Source organism: Stigmatopora nigra, chromosome 3 (genome assembly GCF_051989575.1).
Source record: "Stigmatopora nigra isolate UIUO_SnigA chromosome 3, RoL_Snig_1.1, whole genome shotgun sequence".
NCBI lineage: Eukaryota > Metazoa > Chordata > Actinopteri > Syngnathiformes > Syngnathidae > Stigmatopora > Stigmatopora nigra.
In genome coordinates this window covers 4,038,000-4,062,596 of record NC_135510.1, presented here as the reverse complement: position 1 = coordinate 4,062,596, position 24,597 = coordinate 4,038,000, and the positions used below count along the sequence as shown (strand labels likewise).

At 39.0% G+C, this 24,597-nt stretch overlaps 1 protein-coding gene and 1 long non-coding RNA gene across 7 annotated transcripts in view; one reads left to right on the top strand and one right to left on the bottom strand.

Annotated features, from left to right (window-relative positions):
- The window catches only part of LOC144194558 (uncharacterized), a 195,993-nt gene that overhangs the window by 49,012 nt on the left and 122,384 nt on the right, over positions 1-24,597 (bottom strand). The window contains exon 3 of the long non-coding RNA XR_013325914.1: positions 12,615-12,852. This is a non-coding gene — a long non-coding RNA (uncharacterized LOC144194558). The remainder of the gene's footprint in view (positions 1-12,614; positions 12,853-24,597) is intronic.
- celf6 (CUGBP Elav-like family member 6) overlaps positions 1-24,597 on the top strand; it is a 132,271-nt gene that overhangs the window by 39,285 nt on the left and 68,389 nt on the right. The window lies entirely within an intron of this gene.

Below are 24,597 nucleotides of genomic sequence, written 5' to 3'. Positions count from 1 at the left end.
CTGCAGCATCTGCGCTTTCGCCTTCCTGCATGGGTACATCATGTGTTCGTCACCGCTCCCTCGCAGCCTGTTAGGCCATGCTTAATCCAGCCTGCCGAGACGTGGCGCTTTCCCGACCCTCCGGCCATATGTTCATCTAAAGATCAACTATGGTGGGAGGGCGATGAGGCGCAGATTGCTTCTTTCTGGGTGTTGTGCTTCTTTCTCTACTGCTTTAGTCTAACTAAGGAAGTTCAGACAGTCTTTAGACGATAAAAATTTTGAAATTCATCGCTAGCTCTCTTGAGTGAAGTCCAAATCAGGCTTCGACTGGGGTATGGAGATGCTTAGCATTATGAATCCCACATGCTGGGACTGCAGAACTCCCCATAATAGGGATCAATCCCATAGAGAGAAGTCGGCAGGGAGGACGCTGGATACTGAGGGCCCACCATTGAGTTATGCCCTTTCTAAAGTTATAATCTGGTGTACTAAAGAAAAGGCTTGCGCAGGACCTATGTTAAGTCCAGGAACTCTGGAAAACTTACACATTTGCAAGAATACACATTATTTAAGAATGTAAGAGTCTTAAAAAGTAAAGGTTGCTGTTTTAATGATGTACAAAGGAGCTAACTACAAATTTAAAATGAAGTTATGGTGGCAATCATGGATTTTGCCGTACAGATTCTGTCAAGAACCACAGCTAACTTTAAATTATTAGTTGCTGCATGGAGATTTTTTATGTAATCAGTGTCATTTGGAGTCCTTTAGGGAACTCATTCATTCATTATCCGTTTTGCTTATCCTCACAAGGGTCGCAGGGGATGCTAGAACCTATTCCAGCTAACTACAGACACCCTGAATTGACTGTCAACCAATCATAGAGCAGGAGGCAGACAACCATTCATGCTCAGACTTATACTGAGTGGCGATAAAGACTGTCCAATCAGCCTAGCATCCATTATTTTGGTTTGTGGAAGGAAATCGAAGTATCCGGAATAAACCCACACGAGTATTTAATATCTCTTTGATGGAATTCTTTTGAAATGCAAACAAATTTGAAGTTAAACATTTTATTTCAATCTTTAATTATATTTCTATTCTGTCAGTATCATTCAAAGGGTTTTCATAGAGCATGCAATCAAAGCCAACATGTCATCTACATTTCATTGTCATCTCTCTGTAAAATGGTTAACGGTTTATATTCCACTTGGGAAATAATTCTCCTCTCTTTTTCTCTATCATGAACATCACGATCATCATCCAGCGCTCTATTTTATCTGCTCATCAACTTACACCGAGAGGCACAAAAGAAAAAAAAATCTGCACATGATTACTGTACTTACAATGGAAACGACTCAAAAGTAAGTTGTGTGTGAGTGCATGCGTTTGTGGTAAAACCTGAACATTGTAAAGATAGAAAGGTCAGGATGGTGAATTGCCTCTCAGTACATGAGTCTCACTCGTCCTTTGACTGTAATGTGGGGGTTTAATCCGTCCTCCTGCCCTTTTTCCTCACACAGAACATGAGTGTAATTCCCGAGGGGTGATTTAAAAAAAATATATGAAAAATGGGAGGTTCATGAAATGTTTGCACCACCACATTCTTCAGCTTTTTTTAAAGCACTCGTTATAAAAGTGGAAATTGAAGATTCCTATCAAATGCTTCTTTTTATGTTTAAGAAAAACTGCCCGTTTGAGTTGTTTTTTTCTTAATATTTAGCCAAGAATAGTACATAATTAGATATGCCTGCAAATTTTAAGCCGTGTATTAAAAAAAAAATAGCCTCAAGCAAGCCTCACGCATTATAAAACAAGTCTACATATGTTTAGTCCTTCCCAAATAATATAAAATGCATTTTAAGTATAATGAATCCTGGCCGAGTATCATATTCAACAAAAAAACAACATTCTGTTGTTTTTTTTTAATCAAAATTTTCATTTCTCTACTTTGTACATATTTTGCCATTTGCGAACATGCCATGCTTCTAGGTGTCTTTTTCTGAGGATGTCTTTTGTTTCCTCGCTCTTATTGTTCTCCAAGCCTGATACAAACGTTGGGCTTCATTTTCATATAATTGAATTGCACCGTTCCCTACGGCGAGCCGGGATTCAGTTAGGCTGAGAGTTCTGCTCGACTACTGTTACCTCAGTGCCGATTTGGTTACAGCTGTTACCGTGGCAGAGCAGCCTGCCAAAGCCCCGTCTCGGCGGACGCCTCCCCCTAATTGCTGTGTTTATTGGAAATTAAAGATATACCAGTTAATGAAACGGGGAAAACATTAGTGCCGATGGAATGTCATTAATTCTAGGCCAGCTCCCCATCTCTCATGTGTGGCTCAGGAGGGAAGAAGAGGAATGTAAAATATTGTCATGAATATGATTTGTTTTCGTATGAGGAAAGGCACTTGAATATGTTTTCATATTTCCAGTATGAATGTAAATAAAGTTGGCGGATGACTTGCGGGTGCCTCCTCTTTGTTTATGGATGGGGGAGGCCTAGTGGCATACGCACAACATACGGCATAAACCCCAGTCACTGCCCCCTAACCACTTTCCCACCAAGGACACGCATAGGCTAATGTGCCTATACCATAAAGAGCTAAGTCTCGGGAGATAGCGCAAGCTGCCAGCGAGCCGTTGATCGATGTTTACTCTCTGTTTGGCACTCGTTGATGCGCTATAGTGGCTAATTTATTCTTGTCAGTGAATATGCAAAGAGATCGGTATTGAAGCGCCCATGTTGGTGCACGTTTAGTACAAAAGCTGCAGCTTGGCGAACAAGAGATGCGTCCTAATAGAAAACTGTACTCTCAAGGAAAGTTTTTTTGTGCTGCAGCTGCTCCGCAAATAGCTACCTTGGGACCACTGTTCGATCCGCGCATCCATTCTGCGGCAGACGCCTGTTAGTTTCACTGCCACGGCACATGTTCACGTCTCGGTTGAGAGATTCATTTCGAATGCGATTCCATTGAGTTGTTTTTTCAAATACACAAATGGGTAACGATATTGAAACACTTTTTTTCCTCTTGTTTTGTTTTAAAGCTGTTCCATCCCTTGGTGTGGAATTGCACTTTTTTTTGTAATGTAGTGTGTAGTTAACCATGACTGCATGGACTGCAGTAGGCTAATTTCCCTCTCGGCAACAGATCTTTGATCTGCTTGGGACAGCTTATCAACTACCCAATGGGAGAAGAAACCGGTTTACATGGTTGAAGGCTGTGGAACACCTTGTATAGTGAATCACAAACTGACCTACCAGCAATGTTCCCTCTAATTTTTCGTTTGTGTGGGCAGAAAGACAACGTCCCTAAGCGCACCGAATACCAGTGTGAGCGACATCATCATTGCTCGCTGTGGGCACACCAGTATCACACCTGCCATAAGCAGGTGTATGTCAATGTTTCATCTAATTTTTCATGTAAAACATGCTGTAAAACACGAAAAACAAGAGTGGACAGAGCTACTGCCACTGGCTGCTGCGTAAACGAAGGCATGATGGGGAAAAGGTTTAAAAAAAAAAGTTTGGATTTTATTTACTGCGCGCCATATGATTGCTGCTGCGCAGAGAAGACGAGAGTAGTGCGCAGCTTAGAGGGTACACTGCCTACCAGGCAGATTTCATGCATTTGGCCCTGGTAGATCTGCACAATGAATTGTTGACTTGGAGATCCAATTATTCTCATTTTATTAACGTAACAAATTTTCAACTGTCTGTAGTTGTGGTGCTTTCATCTTCAAAAACAAACAAAAAATCTCTTAAAAGCTTTCTAGATTGATACCATAAGTATCATTTTCATTTACTCTGTACCACTTCTCTTTATCTGATTCCAAGATGGCTACAGAAGTACCAAAGATAAGAATAAGCAATGAAGACACTACTTTTCTTCCCTCCCCTGCTGAGTGAATCGTACCTCCCTTGAGGCCTTTAACTGTGTCATTCAGAGTGGACACAAGAACTCAAGAGATTTCCACAGTTTGTTTCAAAATACTTGTGATGAACCACTTCATTCAACTGGAAGAATTTTTTCTCTTCTAACCACTTTGTTTTCATGTCATAGACAAGCAAAATTCTATGTAACGAGATCAAGATCAGAAACTTGAAAGACACACGTGGGATACTTTTGTTCTTGTTTTTTTTTTTAGCAATTTGATGCTTGACTGCTAATTACGCTCCCTGTGGAAAAGCTATAGTCTCACTGCGTCTTTAAACTGTAAACACAAGCAATCCTGTCCATGTCGCGCTGTTACCTAGCCTCCCTGTGGTGACGTATACTTTTGGTCTCTACATTACTTTTGTCCTACATGTTTCCTTGTGTGCAAATGTATTCTTTTCACCTTGAAGCTTGGATGTTATAAGATTAACAAAGAAAAAAACAAGTCCCCCCGCTGCACGAGCGCTATGACCGCCCTTTGGAGCGCCTACGATGATTGTCATGACACCAAACACATTTATCAACGCCGTTGGAATTAAACAGCGCCAGTTTCATCATCTGATGGCCAGGCAAGCCTGAAAATAACAATAAGAGTGAAATCCAATTTGATAAAGGAATAATTGAATTTGCAAACATCAGAGGAGAGATATGATCCAGATTATGTTTTTTTTAAATGATGTCTAGAGATATTGGCCGTATGTAAATCATGAAATGGTGAAATGGATATATGATTAGGGTCCAGTGGTGATGAAGTTGTATCGCTTTGGATGTGACTGATGTGGGCTGCTTGGTGATGAAATAAACGGATTAAAGGTAATGAAAAAGTATATGAGCTAGGGAGTGAGGGTTGTCATGGTATTTTATAGATCTTAAATCCAGTAGAGCCATCTTCATCTTCATCTCTTTGAAATGTTGTTCCTTCATTTTCCAATTTGAAGTTTTGGGTTTATTTTGCTCTACAACTAGTCCAAGATGTACCTATCAGTTGGAATTGCATCCAAGCGGAATAATCAATTAATAACTTTCCTGGTAAACTAACTACGTTACATAGCCTCACTCTATTTTATTAATCAGACAAGTAACAGTTATTCAGCTCTTCATTTTCATGCAATCCTCACTCTGGGTTTTGTACAATTCAGTGTCATCCAGGTCAGTATCACAATATTGTCAAGGAATACAGTACCTGGTGTCTCATCAGTGGAGGGAAACCATGACATGCTCTTTTTCCTAATTACCCAAAGGGGCCATTGGTAACCCCGTGTTTCTTTGACACATTACTACTCTGTATTCCGCTTTTTACCAACCAATATAACGATAAAATGTGATGAAATTATTTAAGGGGCAAATCGACAGGAAGAAAAAAAGAGGGGGCATAGCCTTACACCCCAACCCAGATCTCTGACAACACCATGACTGTAGCACACTAAACACTTCACGTCTTCATCCGGTTATCGCCTACTCCCAGTATGACTTAATTCTGTTTAAAGGTCATTGTAAAAAAAAATAAAAAATATGATAACTGTATTAGGCCTTTCATCTTTTGCTGTAGTAGACTTTTTGCCACCCTGACAGGTGGTCTTACTGCAAGTATGACCCACTTTTATCAACACGTCCTCATCTGACCTCCAGGCCAGACTGTGAGGGACACTCAAAATGTATTTGTTGCTGACCAAAAGCTTCCGTAAACCCTTTTTGTCTTTATTAGAGGTCATCTCAGTGCGGGCTTACTTGCCATTGTGGACATGAAAGGATGAGTTATTTTTTCTGATATTGTATGCGTGGTGGCTAGTGTTCCCAAGATATAAGATAGACCTCGTTTTTCTTGTAATTTTTTTCTCTCTGAAGCAATTCTTGCATCCTTCGCAGTAAAAAAAGCCCACCAGTGTTCTGACCTAAAAGGGCTCAGATTATTAAAAATGGCATCCTGAATTCTTATCTCCATTCCTATTTTGTGCATGCCCTTTTATGCTCAATTTTAACAATAAAAGTTCAATGGAAAGTGTTTTTTTCCCGTTCTACTTATTTTTTTATTTATTCCTAGGACTACTTTGAGAAGGATTTGAAGCTGACTGAAAAGTTTATCTTAATTTCAGGTGATACTGTAGAGAAATGAATAAAAAACAGGTTTTGCTGCAGTTAGTTGTTGATTATTTAGTCGGGGGATTTGTACAACCATGCGACAAGGACAGACTTATCATTTTTTTATAAGTACTTGTTTTGATAATGTTCTTTGAGAAAATAATCATGGGGGGGCTTAAAAAACTGAAAATGTAGTTTCAGAGTTTTATACATGACTCTTTTATACTCTAAAGGGTTAGAAAGTATCGCCCCAAATTTATAATCCCAAAACCAGTTCACCATGTATCAGAACCACTCTCAAAAATTGGGTGCATGCTTTATGTAGTTTATATTCCAAAAACTAAAAGAGAAAACAACAAAACAAAAGAGTTTTAATCAACTGGTTATCATTCCACCATTTCGATTCCTAACTTTTGAGACCCGTTTTGAATTTGACGAAACTCGTGCATCTTATCACAACCGTGCCTCTAGCAGGACAAAGAACCTGCTTCTCGGCAGCCAGATCACTTTGTCAACAGTCCCTAGCTACAAGCACCCCCACCCTGCTCAATTTCCACTTTTGGAGAGTGATTTTTCAGCCTCCAGGTGTTTACCTGTAGGATACACATTCCTCTTGAGGAGCACAAGTGTCATATACACCAGCTGTGGGCAGACACATTGCTCAGTGACATCGAGGGAGGCAGGCAGTCTGAGCCAAACAAAAAAAGTGAATAGAGGGCAGCGGTGAACTTATTATACATGTGCAAAAAAACCTTAGTATCATTAGGTGTGCAGCCAGCCCAGAGCAAGCATCCATATGCAGAAAGCAACCAAAACAGTAGCTATAGTAGTAGTATAATCAATTCCTCAATTCTACGGTCACAAAGGCAGTTGCTCTATAGCCAAAGCAACAGTTGGCTCTATAATATTGAACTTTTTGCTTTTCTGTAGTTTTCGAGATGGAGTCTAAACCCGAAAAAGTGTAGGGAATGAAATAAAATATGTGTATTGTGCAGCATGATGGTGAAGTGAAATCAGGTTTTCCAAAGTAGCATTGAGCCCTGCCTGTCAGCCATTGTGTATTGATTTGTGCACATGCAAGGATTAACTTTAACGAGAAGATTTGCCCAAAGAAGACCTGATCAGATGCTAGAAGTCCAGAAATTATGGCGACGGAATTGGGTGCCTTTTTATGAAAACCAATAATCTACTTTGGAGGTATTTTTTTTATTGAGACAAAAGAAAAATAGACTATGAAAATACTTTAAAAAAATGTATTCATTATTCCAGTTTAAAAAAAAAATCGTTCACACCTGTCTAAATGATCCGGATCACTCTGTTCAACTAAAGCAGGTCTTACAAAACTTAAAATATCTTCTTATTTTTCTTGTAACCACCGAGTTATAATGTATTATATTACAGACTTATAAGTAAAACTGCTTATTGCCCTTTTTAAAATAATCACGCGAGAATCTGCACCAATAAAGAAATTAAATTGTTCATTGAAGGGTGGAATCTCTTTTAAAAAATACTAAAAACTATATACACACCAGATTTACTTTACCTGACCGATAAGAAGTTTTCCTCTGTTATTTTTAGGGCAAAAGGGCCAAAACAGGGACAGGAAAAACACATGAAAGCTCAACAATAGCTCTATGGTCAACCAAACTGCTTTAGATAACTGTTCTCCAAAACCAAAACCCAATCACCCAATAGAGCCCCATTTCCTATAGTCTACCAACATCCCATCAAAAATTCCAACATTCCTAAGCCTTCTGCATTTCCTTTGGCCATACGGAAGATAGGTACGTTTGGTCGATGGCATTTTTTGCCCTCAGTATGCGAACTGCAAGTTGCAAATGGAAGAAGGAATAATAGATGAGTATCCGCTCGTGTCTGATGAAAGGTGTAAGTGATACAAATGCGTCCCATTCCGGTGATCCATCCAGACCCGTGTCATCGGGGTGATTTGTGGGAAAGGTCGAGCAAGAAATTACTTTGGCTGAGGAGTCCAATCCTCTTGTTTGTGTTTTGGCGGCCCCCGCCGAGCAACGGGCGACGGGCGTCTGGCGCAGGTGGTGTTTTCGGAGAATCGGGCTGATATATCATTTTGCCAAGGTCGTACTCAATTAGGCTATTTGTTGAGCACGGCAGCGTGAGGTTGGTTTAATCAAGCGGAGGACGGAGACAACAACGACAAAAGAGGAAATAAATTAGGCATGGCCAGGCGACGCTGTCAGACTGGCGGCAGCCGGCTAGAGAAATGCTCCATTTAGCTCTTTTCAGGGAAAACGCCGGGTCCATGCACTTACCCGTTAGACGACTCAAGCTTATACTAAACATCATAATCAGGGTAAAAAATATTGCGGCTTATTATTTGCTAGTTTACTGAATGACCAAAACCAGATGTGTTGTATAAAGCACAAAAACATGCTTTTTATCCCACAGAGAATTCCCCATTTTTTTTTATGGTGAATAACTTGTTGCTTTTTCTTTTTTTAATTTCAGTTTTTATATTCTTCACATTATTTTGCTTCCTCATATAGCTTTTCCAAAAATCTATTTCTATTGATTTAATGCCAAAATCTACATTTCTTGTTAAAGTCACATGTTCCATCAAGTAACTAAATTCATTTCCCCTCATTATTTTATTTTTAATTTCTTGAGTTTTTTTTCTTTTTAATCAATAACTTTACGTTCACTTATAAAAAAATGGTTGGAATTGTTGTATTCAATTGCATTTCAAAATGTTTCTGTCAAGTATTTTCTACATTAATATTTTTTTTTTTAAATGAGCAATTTTGGTTATAAATTCATCAATTGGACAATTATTGCTACTTATTAATTAATTATTACTCAAGTACTTTTTTGGGCCATTTCTCTACCTTGCAACCTTCTATAAATTAATTATTCAATACTTTAAACAATTCTTATCCTAGTGAGGGTGCTATGGCCTATGCCATCTGCCATCTGTTTTTTACAGCCCCTCTATCTTTTTTTAAATTACATTTTAATATTTCTTAATACATTCCATTTTACTTTACTATGTACTATATACTTTTTACCTTAATGATGAGTGATGGGTATGTTAATACTTAAGTCCTTTTTTTCTGTTCATGTTTCATGTGTACTGTTAACGGATGCACTTTTTTATATGTATCGTATCTGGTGCTGACCCAGCCCATCTGTCAAATTTTGAAAAAGTCACTGTTGTCCCCGGGCCGAAAAGTTTGCCCACCCCTGGTCTACACCCTAAGTTGTGGGTCACTTATAGAGAAAGACAACCATTCAAACTCAACCACCCCTCCGCCGACTGGGAATCGAACCCATGCAACCCATACCGACATCTTACACAAGAACCCCTCCACCATTAAATATGTTCATCAGTTCTTCACTCATTTTAAACAAGGAAGAAAACAACTTACTGAAATGTAGTCCCATTGGCTGTCTAGTATGCCTTGTAGTTTGCTCAACACTCACCTTTCCATTTTGTTTATGACTTTCTAACACAGTTATCACCTTTTTTGTTGATGCACAACAGGCAACACGCAAAAGGTTAATTACACCAGATGGGCATGATTAGTAAATGTATTTAAATAGACATGGGAGGGGGACATTTAGGCGTGGCTGCAAAGGGTGGCATGAATCAAGCAAAGTGACAACAGTTGTTTACCCTGATTAAGCCAAGCCCTTGAAGGGCGCTTAAGCACCTATGCAAGCGAGTCGCAGCCCTGAAGGAGAAGAGTCCGGCTGTGTTAATAGCGAAACAATCAGCGACCATTGAGGTTAATGGGCTTTCAGCGAGTCGTCTCGGGCTAATGTGTGATTTGCGGGGTGAGCCCGTAGCCCTGGCATTAAAACCTCGCCACACTCTGCCGACGCGGCCCCCCGGCTCGAATTTTCCCCTCGCCACACCCCTCGGGCACTGCGGCATTGTTTGACGGTAAATATTTGGTCAAGTTAAAAGAAGTAGTTCGGCCTTTGCTTACTTACTAAAAGGGAGGATTCCTTTATTAGCTCCTGTCTACACAGTCATTTCTTCAGGCTGTAAATAAGTTAAGGGTGAGTGAGTGTATGTTTATGGATGGGGTTGGGGGGGGGGGGGTGACGATGTTGATGATGATGATGAATTGATAGTACAGAAAGTCAATGGCGACAAAGATGGGGAGGCATACTTGCTTTTCTCTGCACTCACCTGCCTTTTCTCTCTCACTCGCTTTTCCACGAGACCTCTTAAGCTGTGACATTTCCGTTTCCCTGGAGACAGAGTGTGCCAGGCGGTTGCTATGACAACTTCCTGCACTTTCAATGTGCACACAAACACACACCATAGAGGGGATGGTGTGAGAGGAAGGAGGGGAGATCCAGAGGAAAAGCACACCTGCTGGCTTCCTGCTAATTGGCTATTTCTCTTTTACACTTTTTTTTAACACTCCATGTCTGCTTTTAGCTTGGTAGCCTCTCTCTGGATTGCTTCTACATTCCTGACTTTAGAAGTTCTATCCATCTATTGTGGCTACTTTTAAATGGCTGCCCTCTTTTGAGTTGTTCTTGCTAACTTTTCGCAAGCACTCAAGGCCTCCAGAGTCTGGCATTTATCTTCATCTGACCTTGTCACTCCTTATCATCACGCTACATCAGGTACATGCTACACGGTTGAAACACTTGAACACACCATGCCTTTATTATTTGCTGCTTCCCATACTGGGTTGTTTTGATGGGTTTGATTTTTGGGTAAACCCTCTGCCCTTCCTTTCAAATATGCTCTTTACTTACACTGGGGGGGTTGTGACAGAGTTCTGGGTTGTAAGTGTGCTTGTAATGGAGTGCGGATTCTTGTGTTGTGTGACAATATAGTCTTGAATATCATAAGTTTGGAATTGTCATCAGGAGAAAGGGGTTTATGCTTTTGAAGGGATGTATATTTCCTCTTACAGTGTTCAACAGTTCATATAGTATGATGATAAAAAAATGCTTAGCCTTGTCAGGATCTTGGGGTGCTGGAGCAATTCAACATAGTCTCTATTTAAGAAGTCTATTTATTACATTTGAGTGGGGCAAATATGTAGTCGATCATCACAATTCTTCAAGATCCCTTGAACATACTACGTACATCATAAGCAAGTTTGTTGACTCTGATATTTTGGTAACGGAATATCATTAGCCTTTCCACCCCACTAAATTCCAATTGTCGATTATACACATTTAAACTCATAAAACACCTTCATACAACATCAAAAATATGCCTCAAGCATATGTGTAAGAATAAGTTTGTTTGAATCTGCTCCCAGTCACGATCTTTTTCACTTTAAGTTACCTTTTGGCCCCCTGTGGACCCTTAGAAAAACCCATGCAGCCACAGGGAGAACATAGAAATGTCCCATTAGTAGGCCAGAGCCCATGATTGATTGATTGATTGATTTATATATACATGTCTATATATGTCTATATATGTCTATATATGTCTATATATGTCTATATATGTCTATATATGTCTATTTATGTCTATAAATGTCTATATATGTCTATATATGTCTATATATGTCTATATATGTCTATATATGTCTATATATGTCTATATATGTCTATATATGTCTATATATGTCTATATATGTCTATATATGTCTATATATGTCTATATATGTCTATGTCTATGTATGTCTATATATACACGCACATATACATATATTTATATCGCCGGTTATGTTGCTGTGGCAGGATTGGTAGCGTCTAACAAAGCCATAAAAGTAGAAGCCAAAAACCCTAAACTACCCCACGAATGCCAAATAATCTGTCATGAAATTGATTTTTCTCTTCATCTTGCAACAACTTGTACAGCAAGGTGTTTACTCTGACACATTTCTGTGAGTGAAAAATAGATTTAATTAAAAAAAGACAACGTGGAAACAATAAGTCCTTTGACCTTTTATGGACTGATGCGGATTGGGCCCAGTCCTCCTGACCCATTTAAGGTTCGCCACATGGAGCTCACGATTACACTATTGATCCGAATGCTAGCCAGGCTTCATCCGTCAGACACATCCACCTTCGAGCACTTCAATTATCAGAGCCATCACGGCCACGCCGCTGCGAGTGGCAGCTTGTCCAACACTGTAATCTGTCAGGGAATGAGATACTGACCGCCTCGTCATATGCCAGATGCTCCCCTATATGTCACCTTGATCATTAAAGGCCGTCAAACACTGACAGGGTTGTGAAAGGGCCACGGTTCTTTTTCCAGCAGCGATCTGTGACCTTTTTTGTTCATTCCACAGAACAGTTAGATGCACAAAAATATGTTTGTCAAGCTTTGACGCTATCGTTATGAAAGTTATCATACTATACAGAAAAGTCTGGAAATTTCCCACTTCCAACTATCAAAATCAATTCAGATAACCTTTCTGAGAAACAGGTTGGAACCTTATAGAGCATTGAACTCAGCACAACTTCATAAAATACAGTAATCTGACAATACGACAATGATGGTATACATCGTGGCAGAAACCTGATTGGTTTAACTGTCCATGCTAGATGAGTTGGAACAAAAACCTGCAGAGGCCTTTGTGAAATAGTGTGGAAACCCCTGGCATACATACTAGTGATACACATACAGTAAACTTATCAATGTATCCAGCTGCTTACCTTAGTAGCTGAAGCATCGTAGAGCAGACTTCCAATAACCACCGCCACTTTTTCCAACGCTTCCAAAGAGGTCCAACTATCCTCCGAGGGCAGCCAGGAAGAAAAAAAATCTCAACAGCATGCCCTAAATTGACCCCGAGCCATAGGTCTAATGGGAAATGCCTGGAACAACGCCATTGGCAGAAAGACCTCCAAGGTATCTTGAATAAAATGCTCGGGCCACCTTATCCGGCTGAACCTAAGGCAGAAATAAAGCAAAATAAGACAGATGCTTTATTTATCAACAATATACAGTGCTGAATTATTTATTATACACTTAAAAGAATAACGATATATCAAGGTTCAGCTAATAAGCCAAATGATCTACATAAAATCAAACAAGATAAAAGCCTACATGTGTCGACTGATGTTTATTTTTGTATATACTTTTCACTAATCCTATTGAGATAAGACCTCCTAACCTATTTCCAATTTCCAAGCACGTTGTAGTCGGGGGGAAAAGGAGTCAATATCAAACTCTAACCACACACAAAGCATAGTGTAAGCAATGAAAGTGGGGAGTCTTGAGTTGTTAAAAAATTTCACCAAACACATTTTGTGCCACTGCAAAGGACAAGCAGAAGATGAATAAGGACCAGAGTGTTCTGGACATCTTTGAAAAGCTGCTTGGACTGAACAAGCTAGCCGGTTCAGGGACAGAATATTGATCGGCTATCTAGTTGGAGCCAAGTGAAACAGCATGGCCTCAGTACTGCCCACGCCTGATGTACAACTCTATAGAAATATCCAAAGTCCCCACGAAAGCCCCCTCACTCCCTGCTAGGAATGCGCTCCTGCTGACAGTCTAAGGTCTGGAGGTGTATGACTCAGTGCCGTACAAATGGACCAAGCTGGGCTGGAAGCCAAGCCAAAGAACAGACAGTAGTCAATGCGAAAAAATGACTGAGTATTAAAAAATACAAAAGGGTAGCTCATTCATTTTTAATCAAAGGATTGGTAAAAGGATATTTGAGAGAAAAATTAAATGATGTTTAAAAAAAAGCTTTGAGCTATTGACATTTTTTCCTTGAATTGTATTTCCAACCTTATTTGAGACCAGAAAACATAGCATTCAGTTTTTTTGTGTGTGTTTGTACTAAGTGTAATTATATGTGTTTATACTATATAGAGAGGAAAATGAGTAGTAAAATGGTTTGATAGAAATCATAGTATTTTGACAAAACCTGTTACCAATGCTCACAGGGGAAAGTACGTTACACAAGTCCCCCTTGTACAATTGAAAGTGGGGGAAAAATATTATAAATCCAGTAGGAATGTCAAGAGATTAGAGAACTGCGTTAAATCATAAAAATAGAGTGACGAGGCTCAGAAAGGAATTATCAAGATGAGCAAGGTCCTCCTTTCTTAAAGAGACGCTTTGCTGTGAAAATTGCTTTAAGCCACTGTATATTCAACCCTATCTCCCAGATATCATAAACCTGTCAACATTCAATACCATTCTTACTCATATTAGATTTGATTTGAGAGCTAGCGAATTCTAAATCCATCTCGAAGGGTTCAAAGTCTTTGTTATGGAAAATTGAACTTGGTAAAAATCACTGGGGAGAGCAGTGGGATGTAGTTAGTATTGTCCTCTCACATTTTTACTTGGTCCTAGTTTTTTCCATCCCAGATTAGCATTAAAAGTAGTGGCTGAAACTTCACGATGTATTATATTGTAAGATTAAAGCACAATATTTAATATTGGAACTGTAAAACGACCACCAAACCGAGTGCAGCTTAATCTGTTCAACATTTGTAGCACACATGATAGTACCAGGCATACACAACAAATAACCAAATGACTTTTTTTCTGCATGCTGCACATTCCAAAACATGCCTGCCATGAAGTCAATACAAGTCAACTGAATTAATCGAGCACACCATTGGTCTCCACCCTCTTTTACCCTAGCGCCATTATTCCCCACAAATACACCGACTCGTGTATTCATTCAGGTCTGTGTTTAGTTTGCCTTTTTATTTTAGAAGGACTACATCTAATTAGAAGGAGGTGGTGTAGAACACAAGCGTGCAACATTAGCGCTGCTGGCTAATAAGAGAAACTATTGTCAGTAAAGCTTGGCTAATTTCATCCCATATTTTGACCAATTTCAGTGATGATTTCTGAAATTTTTGACCCCTCACTATCTTTATACTTTACACCGCCAGTGTCAAAGTGGCGGCCCGGGGGCCAAATCTGGCCCGCCATATCATTTTGTGCGGCCCGGGAAAGTAAATCATGAGTGCCGACTTTCTGTTTTAGGATCAAATTAAAATGAAGAGTATAGATGTATATTAAATTTCTTGATTTCCCCCCTTTTAAATCAATAATTGTAATTTTTGTAACTGTTTTTAGTTCAAAAATCATTTTGTAAAATCTAAAAATATATTTAAAAAAGCTAAAATAAACATTTTTTTAGATCTATGAAAAAACGGAATATTCAGGGTTTGTAATCCTGTTCTTTTAATCCATCTATAAAAAAAATCTAAATATTATATCTAAAATGGTCCGGCCCACATGATATCAAGTTGACGTTAAAGCATCCCGCGAACCAACCCGAGTCTGACACTCTTGCTTTACACTATAAAATGGGCAAAATACAAATCATTTGCAGTACAAGTATCTCTGTGAGATACAGTGGGATAGCGGCATTACACAAATGATCTGATGCATTGGTGGCCGCAGCCTGTGTAGGCAGGGCAGACAGTCAGATTTCATAGATCACTCAACCGTGCAGAGCTTCATATGAGCCAATGCTGTCATGGACTTGTTATCTTTATTATTTTACATAACAACACACAGGATGACATATTTCTTCAGGCTTCCACTGTATCCAAGATATGTTGCACTAGTCGTTAGTGTGCAAACACCAAAGGTGCACTCTCCTGCTTGTGCTGTATTTTTGTGACAAAAATATAGCCCAAGCTTTAAGAACCCGACAAGCTTGTTAAGGGTAATTGAATATTTCACTCAAAACTAAATGTCCTTCAATTATTTAATGTGACCACCTTAAGAAACCAAACTCGCTTTAATTGAGAGTGGAGCCATGTTATTCAAATTAGAAGCGCCTCACAACACATTGCGAGCTAAATGGTGCAATCTGGTGCAATATAAATATAAGCACCTTTCATATTTCCTCAAGTTGTAGTCATTATTCTAATATTGTACATGACATACACAGAATTACTCACCTGTCTCAAACAGATTGGATGAAAATTTAGAAATGATTCAGTATTAACTGTGAGTATGTCAATAGATGGACATTGTTGTTTTACATTTTATATATGTATATACCGTATTTTCATGACTATAAGGCGCACTTAAAAGTCTTAAATTTTCTCCAAAATATACAGTGTGCCTTATAATCCAGTGCGCCTTATATATAGAAAAACAGAAAATCAAAAACGAAAAACCACCACTGTCGGATATTAAAAAAACACAAACGCCGGAACTGAAACAATACTGTTAATTATGCAGATTCCATCTTAGTTTACAAAATCTTCCATCATATAGATCCTCCCCCACTGCAAGATTTTATACAAAAAAAAATCCAAAACATCAACAATGGCTGGCTCTAGAGGTGCCTGTGTAGGTGGAGGTGACCTGGAAGTCAATAGCAATTACCATAATTTCACGACTATAAGGCGCACTTAAGTCTTAAATTTTCTCCAAAATAGACAGTGCGCCTAAAAATACAGTGCGCCTTATACATGGGAAAAAATGTAATTCATTGAGGGTGCGCCTTATAATACGGTGCGCCTTATAGTCGTGAAAATACAGTATTTATTTTAATAAAACCGATGCATTTTTAAATCCCACTAACACAATTGACAACATAAGTCGGCTTTAAACAATGCATTTTCCTAAATATTATCTTTTAAATGACACATGCTATGCTAACTTCTACATGTCTTTGATCTCAGTTCCATTTTTCGCCTTCAATTTTCAAGGAAGGAACTAAAAGTTTCCATTGAACTTTTCTTGGTTGGAGGCAGCACGAGTCCATATCTCAAAAAGTAATGAAATTTTCTTGCTTAACTTGTGGCTAATATTGAAGGAGAGTACATTGACTGCGAGTTGCCATTGGTTACCTGAGCAAGGCAGGCCAAGTGCCGTCACGGCTGTCTCCCCGCTGACCCTATCGGGCCGAAGCCCCACTGTGCACATCAGCCTAATCAGGCTGCTCAGTATGCAGAACAACCTTCCCAGACGGCCCCAGCACTGAGCCCTCAGTCGCTGACCTCCCCTACAGCAACGCAGCCAAGCCAGGCTGAGCTGTGCCCAGTCAGCCAGTGCCAGATGTCAGATGGGATGGATAGCGGTGCTAGTTATGCAGAGGAACAGTCGCGACCCGAATCAAGTGCTACTGGAAAGAAATTTTTCTACACTTTGCCTTCTGGGGGGAAAAGCTGAAAATTATGTGGCTGATAAATCAGCCCCCATTAAATGATCCCCTGGCCAGGTTTTTACTAGTAATGGACCGAAGCTTTTTGCTGCAAATATTGGACCCAATTTGTATCTTTTTGCATGTTTTAATTAAAATAAGAGTCATAAAAATACGTTCAAACTAAATTTTTTGTAGTTAACTGAATAACGGAAGCATGCTAAACTATTGGACGAGGGACAGAAATGATGAAATACACTAAGGCTGATTATTTTAATGTGACTTAATGGATTTGGCTAAAGCTTAAATATATTTCTAAGTTTTCAAAAAAAATGTTTAAAAAATACTCTTGGTAAACACTTGTGAAGACCATCTTAAAGTAATACGGTAATATTTGCTTAAGCCACATGATATCTAACAGCTAGTAATTGTTATTATGAATGAATGACAAAAATGACATGGCTGAATAATGAGAAACGTAGGGTTCAAATCCTAGTGACTAAAGTAATTCTACAAGATGGCAACTAAAGTAAATGTGCAAATTGTCTGTACAGTGAAAACAGTTGACCATTTATTGTTGCTATTTATGTAAAAATATGACAAAGTGTTATCAATAGACAACAAAACATTCAGTATTTGCAGATTTACTTGACTTGCCATCTTGTAGAATTGCTTTTGTCACTAGGATTTGAACCCTATGTGGACTTCCAATTCTACAAGATGCCAAGTAAAGTAAATCTGCAAATACGGAATGTTTTGTTGTCTATTGATAACATTTGGTAGTATTTTAGCATAATTAACAACAATAAATTTTCACCGGTTGCCTATACAGTGAAAATCGTTGACCATTTATTGTTGTTAATTATGCAAAAATACGACCAAATGTTATCAATAGACAACAAAACATTCAGTATTTGCAGATTTACTTTACTGCAGTTCTAGCCAACGCATTTAGCAGCAAATTCCACACAACTCAGCAGTTATCTCATTTAATTACACCCACAATCTATGGACACAAACCTACGAATAATTGAGACCCACCGTCTGTTACAGTAAAGTCCACTTTTTTTCAGGAATTACGTTTAGTTTTTGAATAGAAAACACAAATGTGCAATGAAGGTAATCATGTCCTTTAATTCCAAATGGGAACACAAGCTTGATTGTAGTTGTAGCAATGACATTATGTGAGCACATATTGGAACACTTACACACCATGGCTGATGTAATCCCAAGCAACACAGGCACACACCCATATATTCTAAAACCCCTTGGAGACAACAGGAGAGGGAGAGCGGGAAAGAAATCACTACTGTGAGAGAATTTAGAAGAAGAATTCCTTGTCTGCCCCACAAAATGTCACCTTAAAAAAAAAAAGCTAGTTATTGATCCCGGGGAAGAGAGTCTGTCAGATTTCACTGTGCACCTCTTGCCCCTGGCTCCCAGCTCAGTCGGATCCCAGAGAGGATGGTATCCCCTGGGGGCTGATTAAAGACATTTCCGTGCGAGACTAACAGGTCAACCTTTAAGCCTCTTCACCTCCTTTACAGCAAGCCTTCTATATTCAACACTTAACACTTGGGGAGATGACGCCATATGGAAAAAGATACTTCTTTTTAATAGCTAATACCTTTCAGTTTCTTTTCATTCTTGATAAAGAAAAGTCAAAAATATAGCCATTCTATTAGATATATAGACTAATGCAATTGACATTGTTCTGCTCCTTGCACATTTTGGACATCTTGGGGCAGTAATAAGAGAAACTAAAGTCATATAGTAGTAGTAGTTCCTGTAAGTTCACAATGATTTAGGGCTCTTTTTTTACAGTGAATCTTTACTTGGAGTTGCAATAAACAGCTTCAAGCCGGATTTTTTATTTTTTAAACTGCAGTTTACTGATACTTATGAATTTGTGGAGAATTTATCCTGATAATTCATTCTATTAGAATTTCCCTCAATAATATGTAAATTCAATTTCATCTCTTAATATCTATCACTGTTCTACTCCTTCACTTAAAAATGTACACTTTTTTCCCACAGCAATTTTTTTCCTCAGAAGATTTAGTCAAAACTCCAGCTTGCAATTTTTTAGGGTGCTTGATGTGAGTGGCAGCATGCAACGAGCTGTCATGTATTATAAATGGCTACTACCTTCCACTCAGGTTTTCACAGAAATTATCTGGATGTGGACTTCCAATTGGAGACCCTAAGGTTGCATTACATGGAGCCTTCTGTCTCTCAGCGGGTCAGTGCTGGGACAGAAGTGGTCAACCGCCGGGCTAGGCCGACCTTTACCTTATCGAGTTAACTGTGATGAGATTATAGAACAACCTGAATTTCCATGGCCATTACCAGCCTGTTGTCCATTAGTGACCTGTGGCTAATGCTACACATCTACAACAGATTCAAACTCAGAAACACACAAAAAATAAATAAATAATGCACTACAGCCAACACACAGACATGCAAACATGTACAAAAACACAGCGCCCAAGGATGATGGTAGGACAGCTATCCAAAAACTGACCGAATTGGTGCAAAGTTATCACTATGGTATGTTCAGGGATGTGGATTTCGAGAAAGCAAGGTCAGCAGACCTTTACCTGATTGATAAGAGAATAATATTTGACGATACAATGAGATACCATCCTTTTGAGTGTGTCCATTTTTTTTAAAGCGGATCTTTCTGCCATTGCAAAAACATTGCCATATTGAAACTACTTTGCTTCTGTTGATTCCTTTTTTGGAAGACTCATTTATACTGAACCCACAAAATCCTGGCTAATGTCTTCAGATCTTTCTTTTCCTTTGATTTCCTTTTCCTGAGGACATCTAAAAAAATAAAGTCTTTACACATTCACAGACTGTAATCTGGTCCTTTTGGAGTAATGGCTTCTTCATGGCAGAGTGGCCTTTCAGCCCAGTACAAAATTTGTTTTACAGTGGGTAGTAGTGAGTTTTTACCAGCTTCACCCAGCATCTTTAAAAGATCTTTTGCTTCAGTTTTAGGGTGGATATGCATATTTTGGCTCAAAGCATATTGGACTAGAAAAAAAATCTTGAAAAGCTATCCATGGATGAATCAGACATGTCTAACTCCAGAATTATTTTAATGTATTTATTTAATTTAACTCTCCAATGATAGTACACAGAATGTATGTTTGTGTGAACAAACGTGTTGGATTAAAATGTTCAAATAGATAAATAACTAATACGTTTGGGAACTTTTTGAAAAGTATTTAAAAAAATCAATTTTGTCTACAATGGAACCTATCTACATGACCTACACTTACTATACTTTGAGGCAATCTATGCTTGGGTTTGGCTTCAGTATTTAATACAGTGTAGGACATGGTGAAGAAAGTGACGTCGCTATCATAAGTTACTTGCACGGTGATTAAAGAGAAGTCCCATTCTTTGTCTCTAGGTAATGAACACATGAGATCCACCAAGAAAGCGCCTTTGAGGAACGGCAGTCGGATCGGCAGCTAAAGATCCTTTAATATCTCCCTGCGTTAAGCAACCTAGATTAACTTGGCGGTATATTAAAAGGGAATGAATTCAGTTGGGGGGGGGGGGGGGGGTGAGAAATATTCAAGCTACGTTTTCATTTCTGTAGATAGAATATAAACATTTCAGTATTTTTAGTGGAATTTATGTTATTGGACTTTGTATTTACTTTGATCACTGGGATAGGAACCGGAAATGCTGAAAATATATATTTTTTAAAACCCTAGCTCTAGCCATTTGAAACCTCAACCTTGTTTGAAACTCTAGCCTGGTTTAAAACCCTTACTTCAGCTAATTTTAGCAACAATAACTGGTTCACTTAAATCATAAATACAATTAATGCTCTTCTTGCATCTTAATTTCAAATCCTTGATAGCTATGGCTTTGAGATGTTATGGGCTATCGAGGACAAATATATTGTAGAAGATAAACTCGAAAAAGGAATTGTTTGGAGCAGTTTCTCTTTATCTTTTATTTGTTGGCCGGTGCCTTTGTTGCCTGCTGGGAGTTGTCCCACTTATTCGGCCCTATACACATTGCCATTCAGGTGAACTCCTAATACTAGATCTGTAGTTGCTTCTTGATCTCATCGCAGACCTGTGGGAAGGTGTGAGAGTGTGTCCTTTACGACTACACTTATCTGGATGTTGTTACCTATACTTTGAACATAGAATCAGTGTATCTATAATTTACAACAACCGGAAGGGAAATATACACCAGTTCTTTTTGCACTGGAATTTTGCTTCCCCAAATTTTGAGCTGTCCTTTGATTACGTTTGTGTAGTCAGTCATGGATTGTTGCTCTCACGCTTTGGTGGGTAATTTGTTCTCACATGTTTACAACATCAAACATGGCACCAGATAATGTATTTTGTGTTTGGAAACAAACTGCTTTCAAAATGCAAAATGAAGCGTGATTCCAAACATCTAATCATTTTATGAAGTGATCTCTAGACTTTATCCATGATTGTCTCATGTAATGCTGATGATATCACCATGGAAATTTTAATTAACTATCTATACCTAGACTGACTTCTGTGCAAGCAGGGTGGGATCAAATCCCCCCATTTTTTGACTACAACAGAGACCAACAAGTCAACCACGGATACTCACAAATAACTTGTAAATGGGGGCACTCATACACATAAATTAAGGGATGTACTACTGTATTTAGAAGCAAGAAGATTGTGAAGTTAAGTGTATTATGATTAGCTCTGTGGTGAATTATATAGTACTGATATTTAAAATACCCTAATTGATAATACCACATCCACTCCGCACCTCCTACTCATCCTCTTGGACAGACCTGTCTCTTGAATTGAACACTACACAATGACATTTTACAATGAGATCTAAAAGAGATTTTCAAGAAGCTTATTGGGAGGGCTTACAGCAAAAGCCTTGACTGCGATTCCACTTACTGGTGTTATTGAATGTAGGCCATCCTTCGTGGCAAACATTCGGCCATCGGCGCTGGCTCATGGATGTTGTGGGTCACCTTTGTGACAGAAACGACACGCCTGATCAAAGGCTGGCCATTTGCCGCTGGGAGGCCTTGGACTCTCTCTTCCAGCTGTGAGTTGTACACTTGCATGACCTTGGCCTCGTATTGCAGAGCTTCATGCCTCAAATAATGGCTAATCTGACCCTGGCTAATGCGCCTTTGGTGTCTTCTCCATCCCTCGTTTCATCTTGGCATTCTGTTTCTTAGGGCCAGTCCTGATGAGGTTTGCCAAAGAGGGGGCTTGGACACTTGAGAATATTATAACTGTGAACAGTTGTGAATAGATAAAAATAAAATGTTGCCCATACTGTGTTCTCACATTTCTAGTGCACTTTGCCCAATAGGGGGCACTATGTATCGCTGCCATCTGCCCATGACGGCTGGACTTAGCGCCGATATTAGGAACAAATCTCACACCAGCTGCCTTCATCTGTGCAGCTTTATCTCATTGTTAGTGTGAAAAAACATTTCTCTTCCAAGTGGAGTAGTATAAACAATTTATAATCGGAGCACAGTGAAAAGAAATATTTAGCATTCAGTGCTTTTATGTGTCGGGGCAATTCTACCAACTTCCTTTGAAAAGCCCTGTCTTGTTGCAGGATTTTGTCTTTCTAAAGAAACTGCCAAATATTCCATCTGCACGGCCTCCTGCTGAAAATAGCAAACGCTTCTTCCATGTAAACCACTCAGCTTCTTTTATTGGGAATCATTGCAGTGGCAGCAACTAAAAACCAAACATCAGCATTGACATTCAAATATTGAAATTAGAGCTGCAAACAGAGTGAAAAGGTGAATAGTCAATAAATACGGAAAGTATTGGAAAATAGTTTTACAATCTCGTTTTGGATTGCATTACTGCAAAAGTCAGGTCAAACTGGTCCACTGAAAAGTGTGAAATAAGAATAGCACTCAAAACAACAGAACTGCTACAGCCATACTTCAACAACTGCAAATTAACTGGCTTATCAATTCTCGGGTTGACGTTCTTATTCTATTCTGGTAACAAGTGTTAGCATTTGTTTAGAAATAGGTACGACAAATTGGTTCTAGAAGCTGGAGCCATTAAAACTCAATTTATTAGACCTGTAAACATTTGTTTTGCAATTAAAACTACAACATCTACCAGAAATAGTTCTATCTGACTGAAACTCAAAATGCCAAAGTCTTTTCGTTCCAGATCTGGACTCTGTTTGTTGACACAATCAACATACACAGCCGGGTACTGTTGCTCTGCCATTGCTTGCGCCAAGACAGCCTCCAGGTTGGCTTGGCAAGGGTTGACAACACAATGCACACATGGCCAGAGCCTTCATTTACCAATGCATGCTCTCGCCCCTGTGGCAGAGCTACACAACTTGTATACATGAGTATTCATGTTCATTCCACTAAAGCTTACTTCTAACAGATGCTTAGCAGTACTGGATCCTTTCCCTCATTGTTCCGTTATATAGAGGTTTAACTATACTAAAAAAAAAAAATACATTACAGTAGAGGCTACAGGGGAATGGAGGCCACAGGGGAAAGATTTACCTTCTGCCTTGCTTGCCTCATTTTTTGCGTCAACTCCTTTTGACCAGACAATTCATATCCTGGTCTGCTAACAGTGCAGATATGCTTCATTTCATTTCAACTTCTATTTGGGAAAATTTTAGGAGTCAAAAAGTCTTACAACTAAAACTGGTAGATAGCCAGAAAAGCTCATATTTACCCTGTGATGCACTCTGTGACTGGAAGGGGAGTTTTTATTATTATTTTTCAGTATTTTTAGGACAGTGTATGTATCAAGATCATGCATGGAGTGAGCTTATTGGTTGTTCATGGTGGAACAGAGACAGATAATTGAGGTACTAGTAAGGAGTTTTGTTGATTCCAGGAAAGTCAATTGTCCAAAGAAGTGGACCTGAAGCTATGCTGCAGTTTTGTTTCCAGTTATTATTTTGTTATTGACAGATCAGGTTGTTCAAAAAGCAGCACTTAAATGAGTGCATATGATGAGCGTGATTCATGCAACACAGGTATAAGAATGACTATCACGGAAGATTTTTTTTTACTATGAGCTCAGCAACAGACTGAGCTTGAAAGTGAGTATGATGAAAAAATCATGAAAGAGTCTGACAAGCCCGTGACACATGAGGGATATTTCTCTTTCTGGAGATCAGTGAGGTTGGACAAAAAAAAAAAAAAAAGAAATACGTCGATTCAGTTGGGAGCATGTAACAAAAGCCCAGATGCAGAAAAAGACATTGAAAAGCAGCCCGTGATGAAGCCCATGCGTTAGGATCGCCGTTCTCAACGATGTGCACTGATGGAAGGATTTCATCTGTTTTATCTCCTGTCTTCTTTTTTCTCTCCTTAACGCTATACAGAGCATGTCCCTTCCCTTTCTCTCTGCTTCAGTGAGGCAAAAGATCTTAATCGTGTCCGACCGTAATCTAGCAGAGTGGAACACATTTCTTCAATAGAGAAGGGTTATTGTCTGGGAAAAAAAGGAAATGATGTGCAGTTTGTGTGTGTTTTATCCCATGTATTCCTGTTGCACTAAAACTTG